We start from the raw sequence: 20,045 nt of genomic DNA, 5'->3' as shown, positions 1-20,045 counted from the left end.
CCCTGAGGGAAAGCATAAGCCAAAGCCAGAAAGAGGGTCAGGAGGCCCCAGGGGAGAGACCCCATGTGGGAGAGCATTAGCCTTAGCCTGGTGCTTTTAATAAAAAAAGAATGTCATTGGGATTTTAATAGGAATTGCATTAAATCTTTGTAAATGTTTTGGTAGTATGACCATTTTGGCTATATTAATTCTGCCTATCCAAGAGCATGAGAAATCTTTCCATCTTCTAAGATCTTTTTCAGTTACTTTCTTTGGTATTGTTTAATTTTCATTGTAGAGGTCTTTCACCTCTTTTGTTAGATTGATTCCCAAGTTTTTTTTGTTGTTGTTATTGTTTGTTTGTTTGTTGTGTTTTACTTTGTGTTGAGGCTAGAGTGAATGGGGAGGTTTTCCTAATTTCTCTTGCTGTAGATTCATTGCTTATGTATAGAAATGCATCTGTTTCATGGGTGTTGATTTTATATCCTAATTTTCTGAATGCATGTATTGGTTCTAGATGTTTTCTGGGGGATTTTTTTTTGGATCTTCTAAATATAGAAGTATGTCATTAGCAAATAGTGAAAATTTGAGTTCTTTTTTTCTATTCATATCCCTTTAATTTCTTTCATTGGTCTGATTCCTCTGACTGGAATTTAAGGACTATATTGAATAGAAGGGATGAACGAGGACATCCCTGTCTTGCTTGAGTTTTGTTAGAGAAAATGCTTTCTGTTTTTCTCATTTAGAATGATGTTGGCCTTGGGATTAGCATAGATAGCTTTGACAATGTGGAGGTATTGCATACCTTGTTTGTTTAGACCTCATCATGGGAATCTTCAAGCATGACTTCTTGTGGTATGAGATGGCAGGGTCAGGTGATAAGCAAAAAAAAAAAAATGGATTTATCATCAGGAGTCATGGAAGAAGAAGATTAATTCAAATGACTGGATTAAATCCTACTGAATAGAAAACAGTTTTGTTTTCAAATTTCAAATAAGGGGGATGTAATCTTGAAATCCCACTGGAAAATCTCTCCAATTATTAAAATACAATGCTTTGTGTATATTTTCATTCTGAATCAAAAAGAAGTCTTAAATTTTTCTATCTAAAAATGTCTGGAGATTCAGAAATATTGAGATATCTGTAGGTTTGGCATTCAAGCCAGAAATGGAACCTATTTTGATTCTCAAAATTATAGCTATGCCTCCCTTTCAACCCATAATTATATGATCAAAATATTTGAAGGGCAAAATCCTTTTTCCTGATTTAACATATTTTCATAAATATAGAATATTAATATGTGGGTCTAAGTTTCAATTTTTAAAGCAATAATCACACACTCTCCAATAACACACTTGGACATGAAAATACACTTACTAAGAGAACAGTAGCAGCTCAGAATGTGGCATGTGCTCACAATGAAAGTTTCATGTTGACCAGTCACCATGGTAATGTGGGATGCACATCTTACCTGCCATTTCCACTCAGTTGGTGTGGTGAGTGAGTTGGTGTCAGTTAAGGTTGGAGAAGAGTAGGGAGGTTTTGAGTTCCTGGTCGATCATGGGAAATCTAAACTGCTGTGGGAAAGGTATGTTGTCAGTGATATTTTCAAGGCTGTTTCTTCAAAGGGCAGTTAACATTTACTGAATATATTTTTCTCTTGATTTTTTTCATCTCTGACCCTGAATGTTCTCTCCTGAGGTTTAAGTATTTGGTGATATTGTTTTATCACTCAATTCATATATTTGATTGTACTATTGACCTGGTTATTGAAAATGTTTTTCTAAATTTAGAAAAATGAACCACTCCTAAGGCCAATATCATGTGTGCTCTTAAAGAGAATAAATAAAAAGGGGGAGGACATCCACCTTGGTTTCATGAGATGAAGAAATAAAGTGAGAGAGAGTAAATGGATGCTAAGTAAGGCAATATATATCCCATGAAAGGGCAATTAGAGGCCAAACTCAACTGAATGTATATGAAGATATAAACATAATATTAGAGAAGTCTAAATTAAGACATTTGTAGAAAGGAAAGAGGAGCAAGATTTCAGGGAAAGTTTCCAAGTGGTTGATGACTATAGGATTCCTGGTGTTTGGGGGCTACTGGGAAGAAGGCAAAAAGGACAGTGCTATGAGGTCAAAGGAGGGTCATCTGATAATGGAGGAAATGAGGGTCTCAGGGATCTTCAAGGAGGATCCATTGGTGGAGGTTCACAGCTTGTACTTACTGGTGGATCCATGTAGGCAGATAACTATGGCCTCTGGCCCTGCAGGATCTAGGAAGAGGTGTGGAAGACCAGGAGAAGGAATATGCCAGATCAGAGCTGGTGCATCTGCAGCAACCACGTTTTCAACCAGGCCTTGTCTGGCTGCTCAGGTGATAGCCAGAATATTAGTCTGCAGACATGGGGCAGGCCAGATTTTTAAATGGAAATCATTCCAAGGTATCTGTTTTCCCCCATTAATTCACATTAACAGGCCATTCAGGTGAGAAAAGCACAAGGAAACTTCATTCTTGGCACATCCATCAAGTGGCAGTTGGTTTAGAATGTCCTAAGTTCTCAAACAGTTTATGAGCCCCACAGAGCCCTGATGATTTGGGTCATCAACTACTCATCAGGAAGGCTCACTGAGAGGCAGCTGGCAGTGAGAAGACCCTGGGGGAGGGTGGTTACAAGTGTGTACTCTACTCTCGACCTTCATATAGGCTTCATTTGCATGAAATCATCATTTTTTAAGTCAGAAATTGTGATGAAGAGGCAGAAGCCTGGGTTATGACTGGAACATTTCTCTTGGTATAATTCACCTGTCTGCTACTGAATCCTCTTACTAAAGAGGCTTCAGGGAAGGAGTATTTGAGAAAGACTGAGAAGAGGTCTGGGTTCCTGGTTCTAGGGAATCCACTAGAGGACTCAAGTGCTCAGGAATCTCTGGTCCCAGGTAAATAGCTACATTCCTGTCCCACATCCACGCTCATCACTGTTGTGAATCTAGGCAAGTCACATAAAATCTCTGAATTACAAACACCTAAACTCAAAATTGTGGTGGACAGACTCTGTTTCACCCATCCCTTTAGGCTGATATGGAGTCACAGGAGGTCACAGATATTCTTCATGAGCTTTACACATATTCATCTGTATAGTATGAGGAATAGACTTTCTTCACCCATTGCTCTGGAGGATGACCTCTGTTTGACACCTCTCTGTTCAAACATTGTCAACAATTGAGCTTATTTTTCCACACATTTAATGAAGTATCCTATTTAATGACAGGACACATTAGCACCCATATGAGGCACACCAGTCCTCTTAAAGATGCATGGATGTAATCATTGTCAGCCTTATACCATTAAATGGATCAGATGCACACTTTTTGCAAACAATTGAGAAACAGAGGGGTTTATTTAACAGCACAAGTATTTAAATTTTGAGGTAGGATTTGAACAAAAGCCACATAACCACAGCCTCTGCTTATGGTTACTATTTCCTCTGCCTTTCTATGATTCTGCCTTAGTAATTGTTTATGCATACAATAATCTGTTGGGTTGTAGACCTCACACATTGCAATGTCATCCTAAAGCCCAATCTGTCATAGGTGCTTTGCTGCCCCAATGGTGAAAAATGAGTTCAGTAGTGTGAAATCTAAGAACATTCACATCCATCCTTCAAATTTTATTAAACATAGATTTTGTTATATTTTAAAATTTGTATTAGTTATTTATGCACATTTATTTATTTATTTATTTAAATGTGGTGCTGAGAATCACACCCTGTGCCTCACACATGCTAGGCAAGCACTCTCTAAATGAGCTACAACCCCAGACCCAGATTTTGTAATATTTAACTCTGCTCACAGACTGCAAAAATATATCAGAATTTGTTTTTTCTAATACTCAATTGTAACATTGTCTCCCCTACTGTACTAATATTCTACTCTCACCTTCTATGCAATCAATTTTTCAGTCTCCACAAAAGAGTGATATTTTGCAGCTTCAGTCTCCACAAAAGACTGATATTTTGCACCATTTGTCCTTCTGTGCCTGACTTATTTCAGTTAATGTAATTATCAACCTTGTTGATGAAAATGACAGAGTTCTTCTCACTGGGAAAAAATAAGAAAATATTTAAGATGCTGGGCATGCTCTTTGTGTATAATATACTTGAATTCAAAGCTCAAATTATACCTCCAGATATTCTAGATTATCACTTATCTATTAAAACTGTTTAAATCATTATTTGAATTACTATTGTTGACCCATTGTTTTTCTTGATAGCACGTTGTCAACAGCTAACTCTGTTTTATCCCATTTCCCAGGCTCTTGCCTCCCACATGAGCACTGGAAAACATCAAAACACACAGAAGGCATCCAAAGGCCTTGGTCCAGAGGGGTCCACCTGTTGCCCCCAAACATCCTTGTGCCCAAGGAAAAGTCCAAAAAAGGTACTGTGGAAATCCTGTCATTGGGTCCACTCTGCAATAATGATTCTAGTTTTTTCAGAATTCCAATTCTTTTTTTGTTTGATGTGTACAAAATGATGTGCTTTGAGTCATTCAGCAGTGCTGCAGGTCCAGAAGTAAAGATCTAGCTACCTTTTAATTTTGTGCACTTGATTCATTCAACTGTTGATGGACACTTGAGTTGATCTTACAATGTATTTATGGTGAATGCTACAAACATTGAAGTGATTGTATCACTATATTATGCTGACTTGCAGTTCTAAAGAATAAGCAAAGAGGAATGTAATAGCTGAGGCTTGTGTGTTTCACTCTTGGGTTTTTCATGAATCCCCACATTGCTTTCCAGAGTTGTCCTAATAATTTACAGTCTCACCAACATTGTGTCGGTGTACCCTATTTCTCCTATACTTGCAGTATTTCTATGGGTATCCAGTTTTCCGAATACCATTTGTTTAAACCATGGTGTCCTCTCCAACACATTTTTGGTGCCCTTGTCAGGGTTCAGGTGGCTGTAAGTATCATGTGGGTTGTCTCTGTGTGGTATAGTCTATTTCATGGATCTTCATATCTATTTTAAATTCAATACCATACTGTTTTTGCTACTCATCTCTATAGTAAAATTTAAAATTGGGTATTGTGATGGCTTTCACAATAGTTTTTCTTGTTCAGATATGCTTTGGAAAATTGTTGTTGTTGTTGTTATCCCAAGTGAATTTCCGGGTTGGTTTTTCAATTCTATGAGAAACATTATTGGTAGTTTGAAAGGGATTGTATTGAATTCATTGAATCTGATTATTGCTGTTGATAGTATGGCCACTTTGACAATATTAATTCTGGCTATCCAAGAACACAGAAGTTCTTTGCACCTTCTGAGATCAACTTCAATTTTTTCCAGCATTCTATAGTTTTCAATGTAGAGATCTTACACCCTCTTGGGTATATTCATTCTCAGGGGCTTTTTCAGATTATTGTAAAAGGGATGGTTTTTGGAATTCTACATCAGTGCCATCAATGTTGGAATATAGTAATGCTATTGATTTATGAGTGCTGATATTTCCTCCTGATACATTCCTAAATTCACCAGGTGTAGAATTCTTCTGGTGAAAATTCTTGGCACCATCAACTTGGCTGTGGTAAGAAGGCTCCTGCTTTGTTCTCTGGGGACAGCAGGAATCACAGAGCTCCCTTCTTGCACCAGTGTACAGTTCAAAGAAGTCTCTTCTTCAGCCAAGGGAATGTTGCCTCTCTGACCTCAGGATTTTCAACTAAATCTGTCTATTTTGTTCTGTGCATGTTCCCTCCCTATGTGATCTAGCAGTGCCACTATTCCTGCTGCTATAGCAGCTGCTGCTTCTGCCACCACCAGCTTAGATCCCATGTACTTTCTTTTTTTTGTCTTTATTTAATGTACCCAAGTTTCTGATTCTCTAAGATTCCCTGAGTGTCCACTATTGAGTTTTATGGAAACCCCTCCTTTGTCCACCTGAGAGGAAGGACTATTCGCACTGCTTGCATTACAGATTGTGGAGCTGCAAGAAATAAAGGTTCTCTCCACCTTAAATTTGCTTCCATATTTTAAAGAATTATTTCTTTTACTTAATTTTCTGACTTTATATGCCTCTATGATTTTTTTCATTCACTATTAAGTTTTGGTGAGTTCCTTTAGTTTCCCCCCCACTGAGAAGCAGTCTTCTTGCCTTCTAAGTCTGGGTGCATCCTTCCTCCAATCTGCCAACTTCCCTTTTCCTGACAGCACATTTGCACAATATCTTAAGACACCAAGGAATGTTTAAGGCCAAAATATTCTCCATCTTGATGAATAACTCATGTGAACTTGAAGACAAATTTTATTCTCTTGTGGTTGTATGAAGTACTTGTACAAATGCCAATTAGATCAATGTGAATGATAATTGTGTTGGTAAATTCCTAGGGTTTCCAAATCTAATTACCAGCTTTCTTGGGTTGAAGTAATGCAACTATACTATCTTAGAGCTCTATTCCCTAGAAATCCCACATTGACCTGTTAGCAGAAACATGCTACTTCTGAAAACTTTAGGGAAGAATTTTTCCTGCCCATTCTTAACTTCTATGGTTTGGTGGCCATCATTGTTCTGCTTGGTTTTCAACTGCAGCACTTTACTCTCTGCTTCCATCATCACATGGCATTAGTCCCTCATGAATGTGCCCCAACTTCTTATGATAACAGATGCCCTATTTGCAGAATGGGTCCACCCTGCTCCAAGAAGATACCTTTAATTGCTAAGATCACAATGACTCTCATTTCAAACCCAGTAAAATTTGGAGGTACTGGTGTTAGGACTTAAACATGTATTGGGGTGGAAGTAATATGACCCACAATAGCGATGATTGATTCAAGAGTATACTTTTTCTTTTCTTCCTGATGGATCTGTCAAGTGTTATGAAGGAATGCTGAAACTACTAGAGTAACAATAGAATATTTCATTTCTCATTGTAGTTCCTTCCATTTATTCTATATTTTTAATTTTTGTTTCCTGGTATGCTCCTCTGCCATTCAGAAACAATCATATTCCAGCAGTAACGGAGCCTGTGTGTGTTATACAACCATCTCCATACACTCTAGACCCATGTCCACAGTAAGGAAGCCCCTGGAGTAATTCATCAGCAAACCAATGTACTGACAATGACCCTGTATTTCTCTAGATGGCAATCAGGTCATCATGCAAGTGGCATCAGTGGATTTGGGAGGAGACCAAATAAATTGTATTGCTGAGGTAATGTGACTCTTCTTTGTCTAAGATATAAGTGTTGTTCTGTTCCTTTTAATTCAAATTCCTGCATGAAAATATGACAGTGATCATTATAGGTGACTCATACAATTTCTTTTGTGGTGAAATTATGACTATACATCTATTACTTGTGAGAATGATTCAAGATGACATTCACATATGACAACAACCATTGTCAAATGATTGCAGTGAGCATTTTCCTCAGTGGCACTTTTCCTTGGTAGAAAATGAATTTTGTGCATGTCATAAAATTGTACCTGAGAAATCTCTCATGCAAAGCTCTAGTATTTTCACAAGTGCCCTCTCTGCCTTACTTTGTGATCTTTGCTCCAACTGCATTTTCCCATCTAGTTATCTAATGTCACCACAGCCAACAATAGACTTGCGAAAATGATCTCCTGCTCACACTGTCTTCTTTTCTGGAACTACAGGTATCCTCTGCAGCAAATGGGAAATGTAAGTATTCTCAACTTCCTAACATACTGAGGAAAACCTCTGTACTTAGATAGGTCACACATTCCTTCCTGTCTCTATGAAAAAAGTTATCCTGGATTTAGATATTTTTTTTGGAAATGAGGATTGGGATTTGGTGACAAAGCAAAAATCCAGTGAAGGATTGTGGCCATCTACCATGATCCTGAAACAGCTGTCTTTTTGTTGGTGTGCATTTATGTGAATGAAGGTGGGGAGGTATCTCTGAGCATGTCCATGTGTAATAATTGTGTATGCATTTGTGAGGCTGTGGGAGCTTCCTCAGAAATTCTGTTCTAACATGCCCAGCAAAAGAGTCCATTTTCTAAAAATAAAAACCAACACTAATGCATGATTTGTATGATACAATTCCTTCACACTTCATGACACACAGATATTAAGTTCTGGTTACTAGGCCCACTCGGTAGATAGAGATGATGCTGAGTGAAAAGATTCAGATTCTTGACTCTGTAAGTGATAGAAGATATAAGAATTCAGGAAATTATCCTGATGGTGATGCTTTGGATAGGGAAATGTATTCATCACTTAGTGATATATCACACTCCAGATTATTCCAATGTATTAGTGTACTCATATCTCCTACAGAGATGTGAGATATTTTCCATACTTTTAAAGTGGCCTCAGTGGTCATCCCTAGAAAGATATATACCTAGGGGTACAAAATTTCAAATGTACATATCACACGTGGTTCTAGTCTAGCTGGAAAACCAAAGGCTCTGCTTCTCATTAATTCTTGTTCTTTTCTTTGCTGTGTATTTTCACTGCTGTTCATATCAAGAAATACCCTGAAAAATTCATACGCAATAAGCCATATAATAATAGTCTTTCTGCATCCTCCTAGTTCCCCCAAATGGAATGGTGGAGTTCATTCCTGGAGAAAGCATGGGTCAGGAGGCCCCATCAAAAGCCATGGTAAGTTTGTTTTTCTTCCTCTGAAATCCAAGTGTTACTTTTTAGTTTATCTTTCTCTTGTAATATGATTTCTTGGAGATGACAAACAATTTTCTGTGTGTGCAGATTTTTATGGGGGTGTCTGTTGCCAACTGAGACCTCACTGAAGGCAACATTCACAAGAAAGAATATCAGATTCACACTGTATAATAGCAAGCTTTGTGCCTGTCTGTGGTTTTTTCCTCCTGGCCATTGAATTCCTTATTTATCACTTCATATAGACCTGTGACACAAATTCCCCTAGAGAAGCTTGTGTCATTTGGTGAGTGTACATTTGCTTTGTCCTTGCCTTTGAGTTTCCTTGAATTAACCACTTTCTCATTGGATTTTCTAATATCAAAAAATAAAAAAGGACTTGTGCATACAGGATAGAGCATGGCTTGATCCTCATAGTGACTCCTTTTCTGTATTTACAGGAGGATTCAAGAGGACCCATAATTGGTATGTATCCTGGCCTCAATCTCTTCCTGATGCAAAATGTAGATGATGCCAAGGGTTGGACAGTCTTCTTTCCTTTTGAGTTGAGAGTCTCAGAAATTTCACTACCTCCTTGAGAATGAGAAGTGAGGAGCTTGTGGTCCAAATTGATTAAACACACACACACACACACACACAAACAAACATATGGATACACCCACACACACATACACACACACACAAAAAAAAAACACACAAGAAAAACTATGGCCATTCTCCATAGTTCCTGATAGCACCTGTGTGAGTTGAATGATGTGGTTAGTTCCAGAAGAGATTTGTATGTGTTTCTCTGGGTACATTCATGTCACTTGATTCTGAGTGTACCTTTGTATTCATTTTTGCACATTTGTGTTTCTCTAGATATATACACACCAAGATGCCAATGACCACCTGTTTAAACAAAAAAACACCATGTCCATTAGATCATGATTTTGTATATGTGTGAATAGAGCAAATGATGAATTTTCATTGTGTGCAGTTCATTCCATGCCATGAATACCTCAATTAACATGCAAAATATATCCCATCCAAACATGGAAAATTTTCACAACACTCAATAAGGAAAAAAACTCTGTTTCATTCCTGTCTCTGCACCAGTAGCAACTTCATTTAATAACAAACATCACCTGTCAATGGCCCTGTATTTAGTCAGGGCATTTGATTGTTCATCACACTTCACTCATGACAGCTTTTCACGTTCATATACATTTCTCTGAGAGGTGTCAGAATTTATTTTCCAATTCCTATTCTAAGCACAAAGTTCTGGACAGGGTCAATACTTAACAGGAACCCTCAGATCCACCAGCACACTGTGCTCACTTATGGTAGGAATTTGAGACAGAGAAAATGCCCAGGTCAGCATTTCCAGTAGCTAAGGAAGGGGTTTGTTTGCATGTTCCAACTGACATTGAAATCTGCCTTATTGGGTCATTTGATAGACAATACTTTATGGGAAACATGTTTAAACTGTAGGTATTTTCATGGGGGATGACCAGTGCAGCTGCAGCTCATCTAGTTACAGAGCAAAAGATGGGGTCCAGTGAAGATCAAGCTCAGCTCAGCAGTGGTGTCTGATCCCACAGTTTAGGTCTGTGCTGCTTCCTGTGTGGCCTGCAGGATATCACATAGGTCTTCACATTGTTGGTCTCAAATGCTGTCTAGGTCCTTCTAATCATACATACATGGATACTGACACTGACTGGTCACTGTGAGGGTGGGACCACTGAGCTCATCCCTGGGCAGAGTGTCTTCATCTTAGTCCCTATCAGCATTTGATGAATGCCCCTCTGTGGTAAAACCTCACTTGACCAGCATGTGGGGCTCTACAGTGAGCCAGTTATCCACCTGGCATCTCACCAGGACCAGTCAGAATCGTTAGGGAAGTTTAGAAGATAGCACTGTGTCCCACATTTCTCATCAGCTCTAAGTAGTATGTGCCTAACCTTGTGGGGAGCCATCGGGATTTAAATATTGATTTTGTTGATGCAGAGCACTCAGTCCCTCAGAGAGTTCCTGACCCTTTTGCATGAGTCCACAGTCTACTTTTAAATGAGCAGTGAGTTTATGCTAGCAAACTGATGTCCAAGGAAACCTAGGGGAAGGAAATTCATGCTTGCTTCATCTTTGAACTCCAGGTCTTGGTTATCAAAAATAGCAATCACTATTTGGATATGGTGTATATTTTTAATTTTATTTAAATTTAAATACAAAACTTTCAAAGTCTTATCCCAGTTCCACATTTCAAGTGGCCAGTAGACCCATGTGCAGAAGGCAGAGAACATTCCCATTCTCTCATGGGCAGCTGCTCTGATGATGGCACAGTGTATGTTTTGTGAGTTTGTATTCCTGAAACTGTTGGCATTAAGGTTTGCATGTCAAATTGGTCTGTTTCAAAGAGAGAGTAATAATGTGCCAATGGAAGAAAGTAGTTAAAATTTGAAACCTTCTATCTTGAAGGTTTGCAATTGTTTGCAGCATCCTGTTTGAGGCCTCTGACTCCCCAGAGCTTAGAGATGGTCTGAGAAGCCAGAACAGAGATCAGGGTGATCCTGACCATTAATATTAAGTATGACTCTGTTTTGCTTGCTAATAAGAAAACCCTTGAGACTGAATAATTTATACAGGTGTGTTTAGCTTACAGTTCTTAAGATACAAGAGCTAGGCACTGGCAAACAGTTGGCTTTAGTGAATGCCCTCTTAGCTGCATTGCATGATTGGTGGTGTCAGCATGGATGCAGGTGCAGGAGGGAGACATCACATGGGGAGACAGGAAGCCAGCAGGGAGAAGATGATTCATTTTCTCTTCTTATATAACCAGGATCTAACAAGATTTGAGAAATCTATATTCCTACTTCCGAGTCTCATACCCTTAAATGACCTCATTGCCTCCAAGGAGACCCTTCCTCATACAGGTGCCACAACTCTCATTATTACCATACTAAGGACCAAGCCTCAATCACACAATTCTGTGTGGGACAAATATCATGCAATCCTAGTAGCCATCATGAGCTTAATTGTGACAAAGAATGCATGAGACAATCTTTAGTAATGCTGTTGCTGATGTTTGTATTTCTAAAGGTTGGACATGGACCAAAGATTATGATTCAAGCAGTGACGAGGAAGAGACTGCAGGTAGGAACAGCCCTAAGGGTATGAGAGAATGGGAAAGGTTTCCTTCTAGGAGTTGAGTTCACCTAACTAATGTGGGAAATGAGGAACTGGCGTGAAATAAAAATAAACAGCAATATGTATTGCTTTTATAAAAGTAAGAGTTAGTAGACCTCATGACTTTGAGCATCCTGTTTGTAAGAAGACGTTTTTCTGCTTTGACAGTTAAACACACTCTTCCATGCAAGTCCCACTCTGTCCTGAATTTGCCTCTTCTAAGCATCAAGTAGCTTGGCTTTTATTGTTGGCTATTTTTTTTTCATTGTACATGAAAGAATTAAGATCTGCACTTTAGGTTTGATGCACAATGGAAGGAATCTAGAGCAGAGCCCACTTTCTTAAAGTGACTTTGTGAAACTGTAATTGAAGCTCTCACTAGTGATAAGCAGTAAATAAGAAGTCATAATTCCCCTCTGCATGTTCTCTTCTTAGATCAGCACTTTCTCTTCTGTGTTTTGTCTACTCCTGGTTTAAAATAAACTCCCAACTGTGAGGGACTTAAAGAAAATTGTTTCAGTGCTCCCTTGACAGGTCACTGTGTTCTCCTGTAAAAGAGTGGGGAGAAGTTCCTCCTTGAGCATGTTTCCAACCTCCAGTCTTCATCTAATTCCCAAGCCCTGGGACTAGGAGGAACATCTGAATGTGCTTGTATTCAAGAGGCCTAACTCTGGAAAGTCAGAGAGACTGTGGCTGCCTCATGGAGGAACAGGATGACACAGACATCCCTACTGAGTACAGTGGCAGAATGTGAACTGGAAAAGTGCTCTTAGTATCCTAGATCTGTTTCTCATTGCAGAGGTGAGGTGATGGAGGCCAGGAGACAGAAGTGCAGACAAGAGGAAGAATGGAGAGCTGGACTTTGTCTCTAGGACACCAGGAGATGGAGCAACTCAAGTTCTCACCTTTAACTCTGCCTTTCCTTTTTCTAAGGCCACATCATTACCATCAAGGCCATGGTCCATAGGGAAGACATAGAAACTGATGCAGAGGAGGAGGACAAGGAGGAGGAGAAGGAGGAGGAGGAGGAGGAGGAGGAGGAGGAGGAGGAGGAGGAGGAGGAGGAGGAGAAGGAGGAGGAGAAGGAGAAGGAGAAGGAGAAAAGTACCAGAAATCTGTACGTAATTGATTTCCTATTGGTGCTCTTATTTATCCTTTCTTATGTAGAGCCTCTGTAGCTTTTCTATGTTTCATCTTTCCCATATTTACAACTTTTCTAAATGTGCTTTCCTCATCCAGATCTTTGAGGTCCTTGGACCTTCAATTTCTCTTAAATCTCTCTGCACTAACATTCTTAGTCTTTCCGTAGTTTTTTTACCACAGGCAACATCACTGAATCATGCTGAGCAATACTGCATACCCATACACTGAGTTTGAGTTGTAGGGAGCATCAGAAATACTGAGTTGTTGCCTGATGCATGAGACATAAATAATCTGGCTCTGTTCTAGTGACCACTGAGTAGCTGGGTTCTTCTGCCTTTGATGACTCTGAGCATGCATGAATTTACCCTTCCTTTCCTAGGTCAAGATTACACAATTGGAAAGTAGTTCCCATAACATGAATTGTTTCCAGGGGCCCTCTCCTGGTTTAAAATGTGGGCTCAATGCAGCAAAAGTGATAAAGCAGTTTAGGAAGAGGAAATTTGCGTGTGGAAAAAATGTGAGGGAGAGGAGAGGTCAAAATCACATATTCTCCATTGCTTCCTTAAGTTTCTTTGTTGCACTTTATGCAATCCATCAGAAGAAATAGAGCACTGAAGTGGCCCCAGTTACATGTGACCATGGCCATGCAAGAGGAGGTGCAATTTGATTAAAATCAGTGCAGGAAGCTGTCTGAGGATGGAGCTACAGAGGATAGGGCTGGAGGAGCAGGGTCCTTGCTCCACCCTGTGTCATCACAGGGGCTGCTCCTCAGGGTCCCAGATGTGTGCTACTCAGTCTTTACACCCAAATGTCCTAGAGAACCCTTCCTATTCCCTCACGTTTACTCTCTAGGGGAGCAGCCTCAGAAGGTTCTGAAGGTGAATGTCCGTGAGAATTTGCTGCCGAGGACATTCATAGAGATTCTCTGCCCACAGACAACAGCCTCAGCTGAAGGCAACATACCTGCTTCAGTGCTCCCTGCCCAGAGCCCAGGAAAGATCAGGGCCCCAATTCATCTTGCATTTCCTGAGAACAATTGTGGCTCTGGCCACTCTCTGTAGCCAGCAACTCATCCAAAGTGACATTTTTTTTTAACCTGATTCTGTGTTATAGACTCCGTAAAACACCTGGGAGAGAAGTAATTTTGGCCCCGGGACACAGGAGAGATGACACCTGTAGTGTGCAGGACCTGGAATTAGCCAGCAAGACTTGGAGAAGGAGCTGTTTTTATGGTTCCAAAGACACAACAGTCTATTATGTATAGAATTTACAGATTTATGCGTTTTTTGTTTAATAATTTTAATATTAGTATTTCTTATTAAATTTTTATATAAAATTATATTTCCTTGGTAAGAGTTGTTTTTTCAACTCATTCTGTAAAATAAAACACACTAAACAGAGGTAGGTGTTCTGAAGGTAGATCCCAATGAATTACAAAGTAGTTACCCTGGTGACCCCCATCACCATCAGTGCTCTCCTCCCATACCCCTCAGTTTGCTTTTTAGGTTGCTTTTCAGGTTGGTATTACAACATTCACTAAATTAACGATGTGGGTGACAAGGTACAATAAAGAAATGAATAATTAAATTGCAAGCTAAGTAAAATTCCAACTAAATTTCATAATTGTTTAATTAATTTATCCATTTAATAGCTAATTAAATCTCAAGTCAAGACACTCAATATAAGAAAGGGCTGGGAAACAATTGGAAATTTTCATTTATAAAAATTGTGGTTTTACATTTTATATTCTTTTCTCAAGAAGAATTTTTTGTAATATATCACATACATATAAAACAAGTTGGAAACATATATTATAAACTTGTACCAATGGTGATAAATACATTAAATGACATGTGTCTCATTGGAAATAGGTTGGTTTCTATATAGAGAGAGCATGAAAATTACTAAGATAATAATAAATCTAGACAAAATATAAATATCTGTTCTATGGTAACATATGGGCATCACTCCAATCTTACCATGCTAAAATTACATAATACTGTAAAAATATGTGTTAAAACTATGTACTTCAATAAGAAATAAGTTCAATAAAGAATGATAATGCAGGGACTTGGGTTGTAGCTAAGTAGTACTTACCTCACATGTGTGAGGCCATGGGTTTGATCCTAAGCACCATATATAATAAATAATATAAAGGCATTGCATCCATCTACAACTAAAAAGTTTTTTTTTAAAAAAAAAGAATGATGGGCTGGGGATGTAGCTCAATGTTCGAGCACTCACCTAGCCTATGTGAGGCCCTTGGTTTGATTCTCAGCAACACATATAAATAAATAAAATAAAGGTCCATTGATAACTAAAAAAATATGTAAGAAAAAAAGAATGGTAGTACTGAGAACTAAGGCACTCAGATTTAAAAATTCATGCTTCTTTTTCATTGATCCAATATTTTGTCAACTAAATTTTCAAAATTTGTTCAGAGCTAACATTACTCATACATGTTACTCATCTAGTATTTCATAATTTTTCTTTCCCCATAAAAGAACTTTGATAAATATCCAAAATATTCAGGTTAAATATATATGAAATGAAGCTGAAAGAATTTATAGTATCATTTTTCACTGTCACCTCAAGTGTTTGAGTATTACATGTTATTCAACTAAAATAACAAAATTAAAATCATAATGGCACAGCCTGTATTGTAAATAAATCCAAACAACAGCATGTGTAACACAAAGTCAGAGCAGTGGCACATTAAACGAAAATGTAATTTAATCTTGGGGTAATAAATTGAAAGATGATCAGTACTGTAGGATGACTTGGGTCCTAATAGTTTACTACTATTCAATACAGGTTCTAGAACCCCTTGCATCCACACAGGGATGGAGTTGGGTGACAAAATGCTGAGCTGGATGGCAACATTTTATTTGTCTTTTGTTTGCCTAGATTGTAAGATGAATGAACAGACAAGTCCCTCAGCCTGCTGCACTGACCACAGGCAAGCAAAAGCAATAACCATTTAAGTGATCAGCAGGCAGGCACGGTCAGGTCATTACTGGGCAAAGAGTTCAGAGATCAGAAGTTCATAGGTTAGTTGCCAATGTCAGCTCCACTTTCAGTCATAATCCTTTGGAAAGGATGGACACACATACTGTGCCTTGGAACTTTAGTAGCTACTGCACCTCATACACCATTGGGTTCAATAGAGTACTCTAGAACTGAAGTGGCTGGTGCCAACATGTAAGATATTTGTAGGGTGTGTAGATCAACCCAGCCTCTGGCCCTGGAGGGACAATTGCAGCATTAGTGTGAGGAGTTCCTTTTGGCAGGACAGAGGTCTGAATTTGTCTGATCAAAGGCATTATGGTAGGGTCAGCTGGAGAAGAGTACTCAGGGTCACTTCTCAGAGAAAAGGTGCAGCCCCAGTTATGATGCTTGGTGCAGCCTGGGCTGTTGCCACCAGAGAAAAGGCAAGGTCTGGTGATTTAATGTATTCTCTTGCTTGGAAAAGATGCACATTTTGGGGGGTGGCAGTTTGGTGGATCATCTTATTACATGAAGCCTGGATATCATAATTATGTTTAGGTGGAGACTGAGTGATCATGGAAGTGGCAATGAGTTTCTGGTTGACAGAAACTCATTGGAATATGGTGCCATGTTTAGTTTATAATGTGATAGTTTCAGTGTATTTCTCAAAATTGATCACATGTATATTTCTGTAGTAGGAGGAATGCTCTCTGTTGTACAAGCCATGGAGGCTAGAAGTGAATCCCTTCAATCCTGTGACTCATGCCTGCATATGTGTATCTGTTAGGCCACTATATAGAGAGGAGGGGTCAGGTGGTTCACATGTCCTTGGATTCACCTCCAGCATGGTTCTGATGCTTCAACTCTTTCATAACCCAGAATAACTAGGACATCTGGCTCAATCTTCATTTTACAAAATGCAAGGAATGAGTGGTACTAGATGGGGCATCAGGATATTTACCATGGAATTTATTATCCCAGAGGAGCTTTCTGAGGATACAATGGCCTTCCTGGTCCATTACTAGTCAGGTATGTTGTTGCTGTGATCAAAATCTGACAAGAAAAAATGAGAGGAGGAATTTTCTTTTTTGACTCAGCCTTTGAGATTTGTCAGTTCATATATGGTCATCTTAATTGCTGTTTCTAAACTGAGGCAGAATATCATGGCCAAATGACATAGAGAAGAAAAGCATCTTGAATCATGAAATCAGGAAGCAGAGAGACCTCTATGTCCCAGAGAAACCAGGAGCAAAATAGAAACCCCAAAGTCTCATCCCCAGACAACCTCATTCAGCCACAATCTGCCTGCATATAGTTACCATCTATATCATTGGATTTAACCACTGATTAGTTTACAACTCACAACCTTTTCATTTTTTCCTCTCAAGATTCTTGCATTGCGTCCCCCATTATATTTGTGGCACACCCTATATCCAAACCATAAGAGTCCCTGAGTGCCTTTTAGGGACATCTTTTTCATTGATTTCTGTCCTCACATGCACAGCACAGCCAGGCTCTCTGAGACCACTCTCATTCATCTCTAGATTTTGGGGGTAAGTGTGTGTTTAGTCAACATGGAAGTTATGAACCCTCTGGGAATGCTACTAATAGGAAGACATTCAAATTAGCTGTGGGGACAAAAGAGACCTAGGAGTTGGAGGTTCAGCATTCAACTTCCTTCAAGCTGCTTTGGGCAAAATATCACCTTGACTTCCCTGACCGTTGGTTATAGTCACTTTCCAGGTTTTGGCCCCTTTCCCACTTTTCCAATTCTTCTGAGCTTTTTTTTTTTTTTTTTTAAATCCAGGTCTAGTTCAGATGGGCTGTTGCCCTTTCATGTTCCTATTCATGGGCTTGGCAGCTCCCTGCTGAGAGACCACTGATGACAAGTGACTCAGCATAAGGTCACCATGGACCCTCACATTCCTCATAGTCCTCTCAGTATCTCCCACATGGACTTTGGTTTCATCTTTGGCATTTCATTTAATGTTTCTGTCTTGTTGACATGCTTTTATGCATTTCACATGTTATACATTTTTTCCTTAATCTACTGCCTACTTTTGTGGATTTACCACCAATTTTAGTCTCAAACATTGTGTTTGACACATCTCATTCTGCAGTGTACTGTCAGTGGCTACATTTATTCTCATTTTTTAATCTTCCATGCTTTATGTGACATGCTAAACAGCACCACAATCCAGTCCTGATGGACAAAACAAATTTAGGTCTTCTATTTTCTGTGAAGTTCATCAGTATCACAGTTTCCATGGCTGAGCTTTAAAAAATGAGTTGTCAAGTATTCCTCAAGCAGGGAGGGTCCTGCCTCTGAACTAAGGTGAATTCCAGGGTCAGGGATATGAACTGAGGCAGATGAGAGTTAGTGTCAATCTGAGATTCTCCTCAGGGAGCCTGTCCATGCAGGGGGAAGTGACCAAGTGCCCCCTTCCCTCATGCAAGACCACATAGGAAATTCTTCCTGAGGAAAGGTATGTATGGCTGGAGGTGGGAGGAAATGCCAGAGAAGACTGTGCAGGCATTTTTGGAAGACCCTAGGATAGAGAAGCCTTCCCATAGATGACTTCTGGACAGTGATAAATAGTTCCCTGAGACTAGCAGGAGGCACATGCAGTCATGCTGGGAGAAGAAAATAGACCCGAGGAGCCCCATCTTCTCACACTCTGCTCCCTCCTACAGCATCTGGAGCTTAGCGTGTTCTCCCTTATGAAATTCAACCAGTGTAGTCTGCCAGGCTTACACATACAATCAGCCTCCTTCAGTGCATTTTCCAGGTGAGGTCCTCTTTGTGCCTTGGCTATTTCCAGTGTCCTGGGGGTGATCCTGTGTTAGTCTGACCCTCAGAATATCACTGCAATGTCACTGCAACCCCAGACACAGATTAAAAACTCCTGATGTCCATTCAGGGACTATAGTTGGACTCCTCCTTTTCACCCCCAAGGATGGCCTGACTCCTGAACTCTATGCCACACCAGCTTCTCTCTGGATTCCTCTGAATGCCCTTCCACTGACATTTGCTGGTTTAAGATTCACAGAGTGGCAGCCCCTCTCCTGAGGAACCCAAATCTTCTGTCACTGGAGCACCTATTGTCAGTATGTCCAGCCTCACTCTGTGCCAGTTGTGGCAAAACTGTGACTCAGATTGGTGGCATTGACAGTGCATGGGAAGTCATGGCAATTCAAGTTCATGTCAACAGGTTCTTTGTATCTGTTGGAAGAGAATCTGTCAAACCCAAGCTGATCTCCCCACATGCAATAGTGTAGAGTAATTGTGTGAAAATTTGTGTGGATGCAGGCTTCTTAGGTATTGAGAAACCAAGACTCATGTGTCCATCTAATGTCATCACAGATAATGACAGACTTCTGCCTATGTGCTGTTTTCTACATGTGTTTTATCCTTTTTTTTTTTAGGTTCCTCACTGCTCCCCTAGCAGATTCCATTGTGATTGGTTTATTTTCCCCTATCATACCACTTTTGTTACCTTTCATGTCCTTTTATCTATACTTGAAATTTATTTTTATAGTGGTTTCTATGTGCTTTACATCAATACCAACATAGTTTGCAATGATGCTGCCTGAGTTCTATTACCATGTTCCCTCTCCTCCCACCCTCATGTATTCCTTCTTGTTTATGATGCTGTTGTCATAAGTATGATGTGCATACTGGCATTCTTGTGTTCATTTCCATTATTGATTCAAACTGTGAACTTTATTTATCCTGTCTTTAATTCACATGGTAATATGTTAGAAACTAAAGTACAAAACTATATCATTGTTAGGATTTATGTTCAGCTATGTAAGTACCTTTAGCAGAGATATTAATTCTTCAGGTGAAGTTCCCATCTCTTACCCTTCTTAAGTCTTAGGACTCCTCTTGGTATTTCATGCTGGGCAGGACTACCAGAACCACAAATGTGGTCTGTACCTGTCCCATTTGTGGTTGTCAGCTCTTTTTCACTGTGACCATTATACCTGACAGGAACAAGTTAGAGAAGGGCACATTAATTTTTGGCTCATGACTTCACAGGTCTTCATGAGCTTCTGACTCTATCACAGAAACCGCTTAGTATAAGGGCATGGTGGAATATGTAGAAGAATATAACTAGAC

At 39.4% G+C, this 20,045-nt stretch overlaps 1 long non-coding RNA gene across 1 annotated transcript; it reads left to right on the top strand.

The window, feature by feature from the left end:
* The first annotated feature begins 8,562 nt into the window (after positions 1-8,562).
* Positions 8,563-11,748, top strand: LOC143411701 (uncharacterized). The gene is made up of 3 exons (XR_013092888.1): positions 8,563-8,611; positions 9,067-9,091; positions 11,705-11,748. It is a non-coding gene; the product is annotated as an uncharacterized LOC143411701 (long non-coding RNA).
* Positions 11,749-20,045: the final 8,297 nt, after the last annotated feature.

This window comes from Callospermophilus lateralis, chromosome 1 (assembly GCF_048772815.1).
Source record: "Callospermophilus lateralis isolate mCalLat2 chromosome 1, mCalLat2.hap1, whole genome shotgun sequence".
Taxonomy (NCBI): Eukaryota; Metazoa; Chordata; class Mammalia; order Rodentia; family Sciuridae; genus Callospermophilus; species Callospermophilus lateralis.
This window is presented reverse-complemented; position numbering and strand designations above follow the sequence as displayed.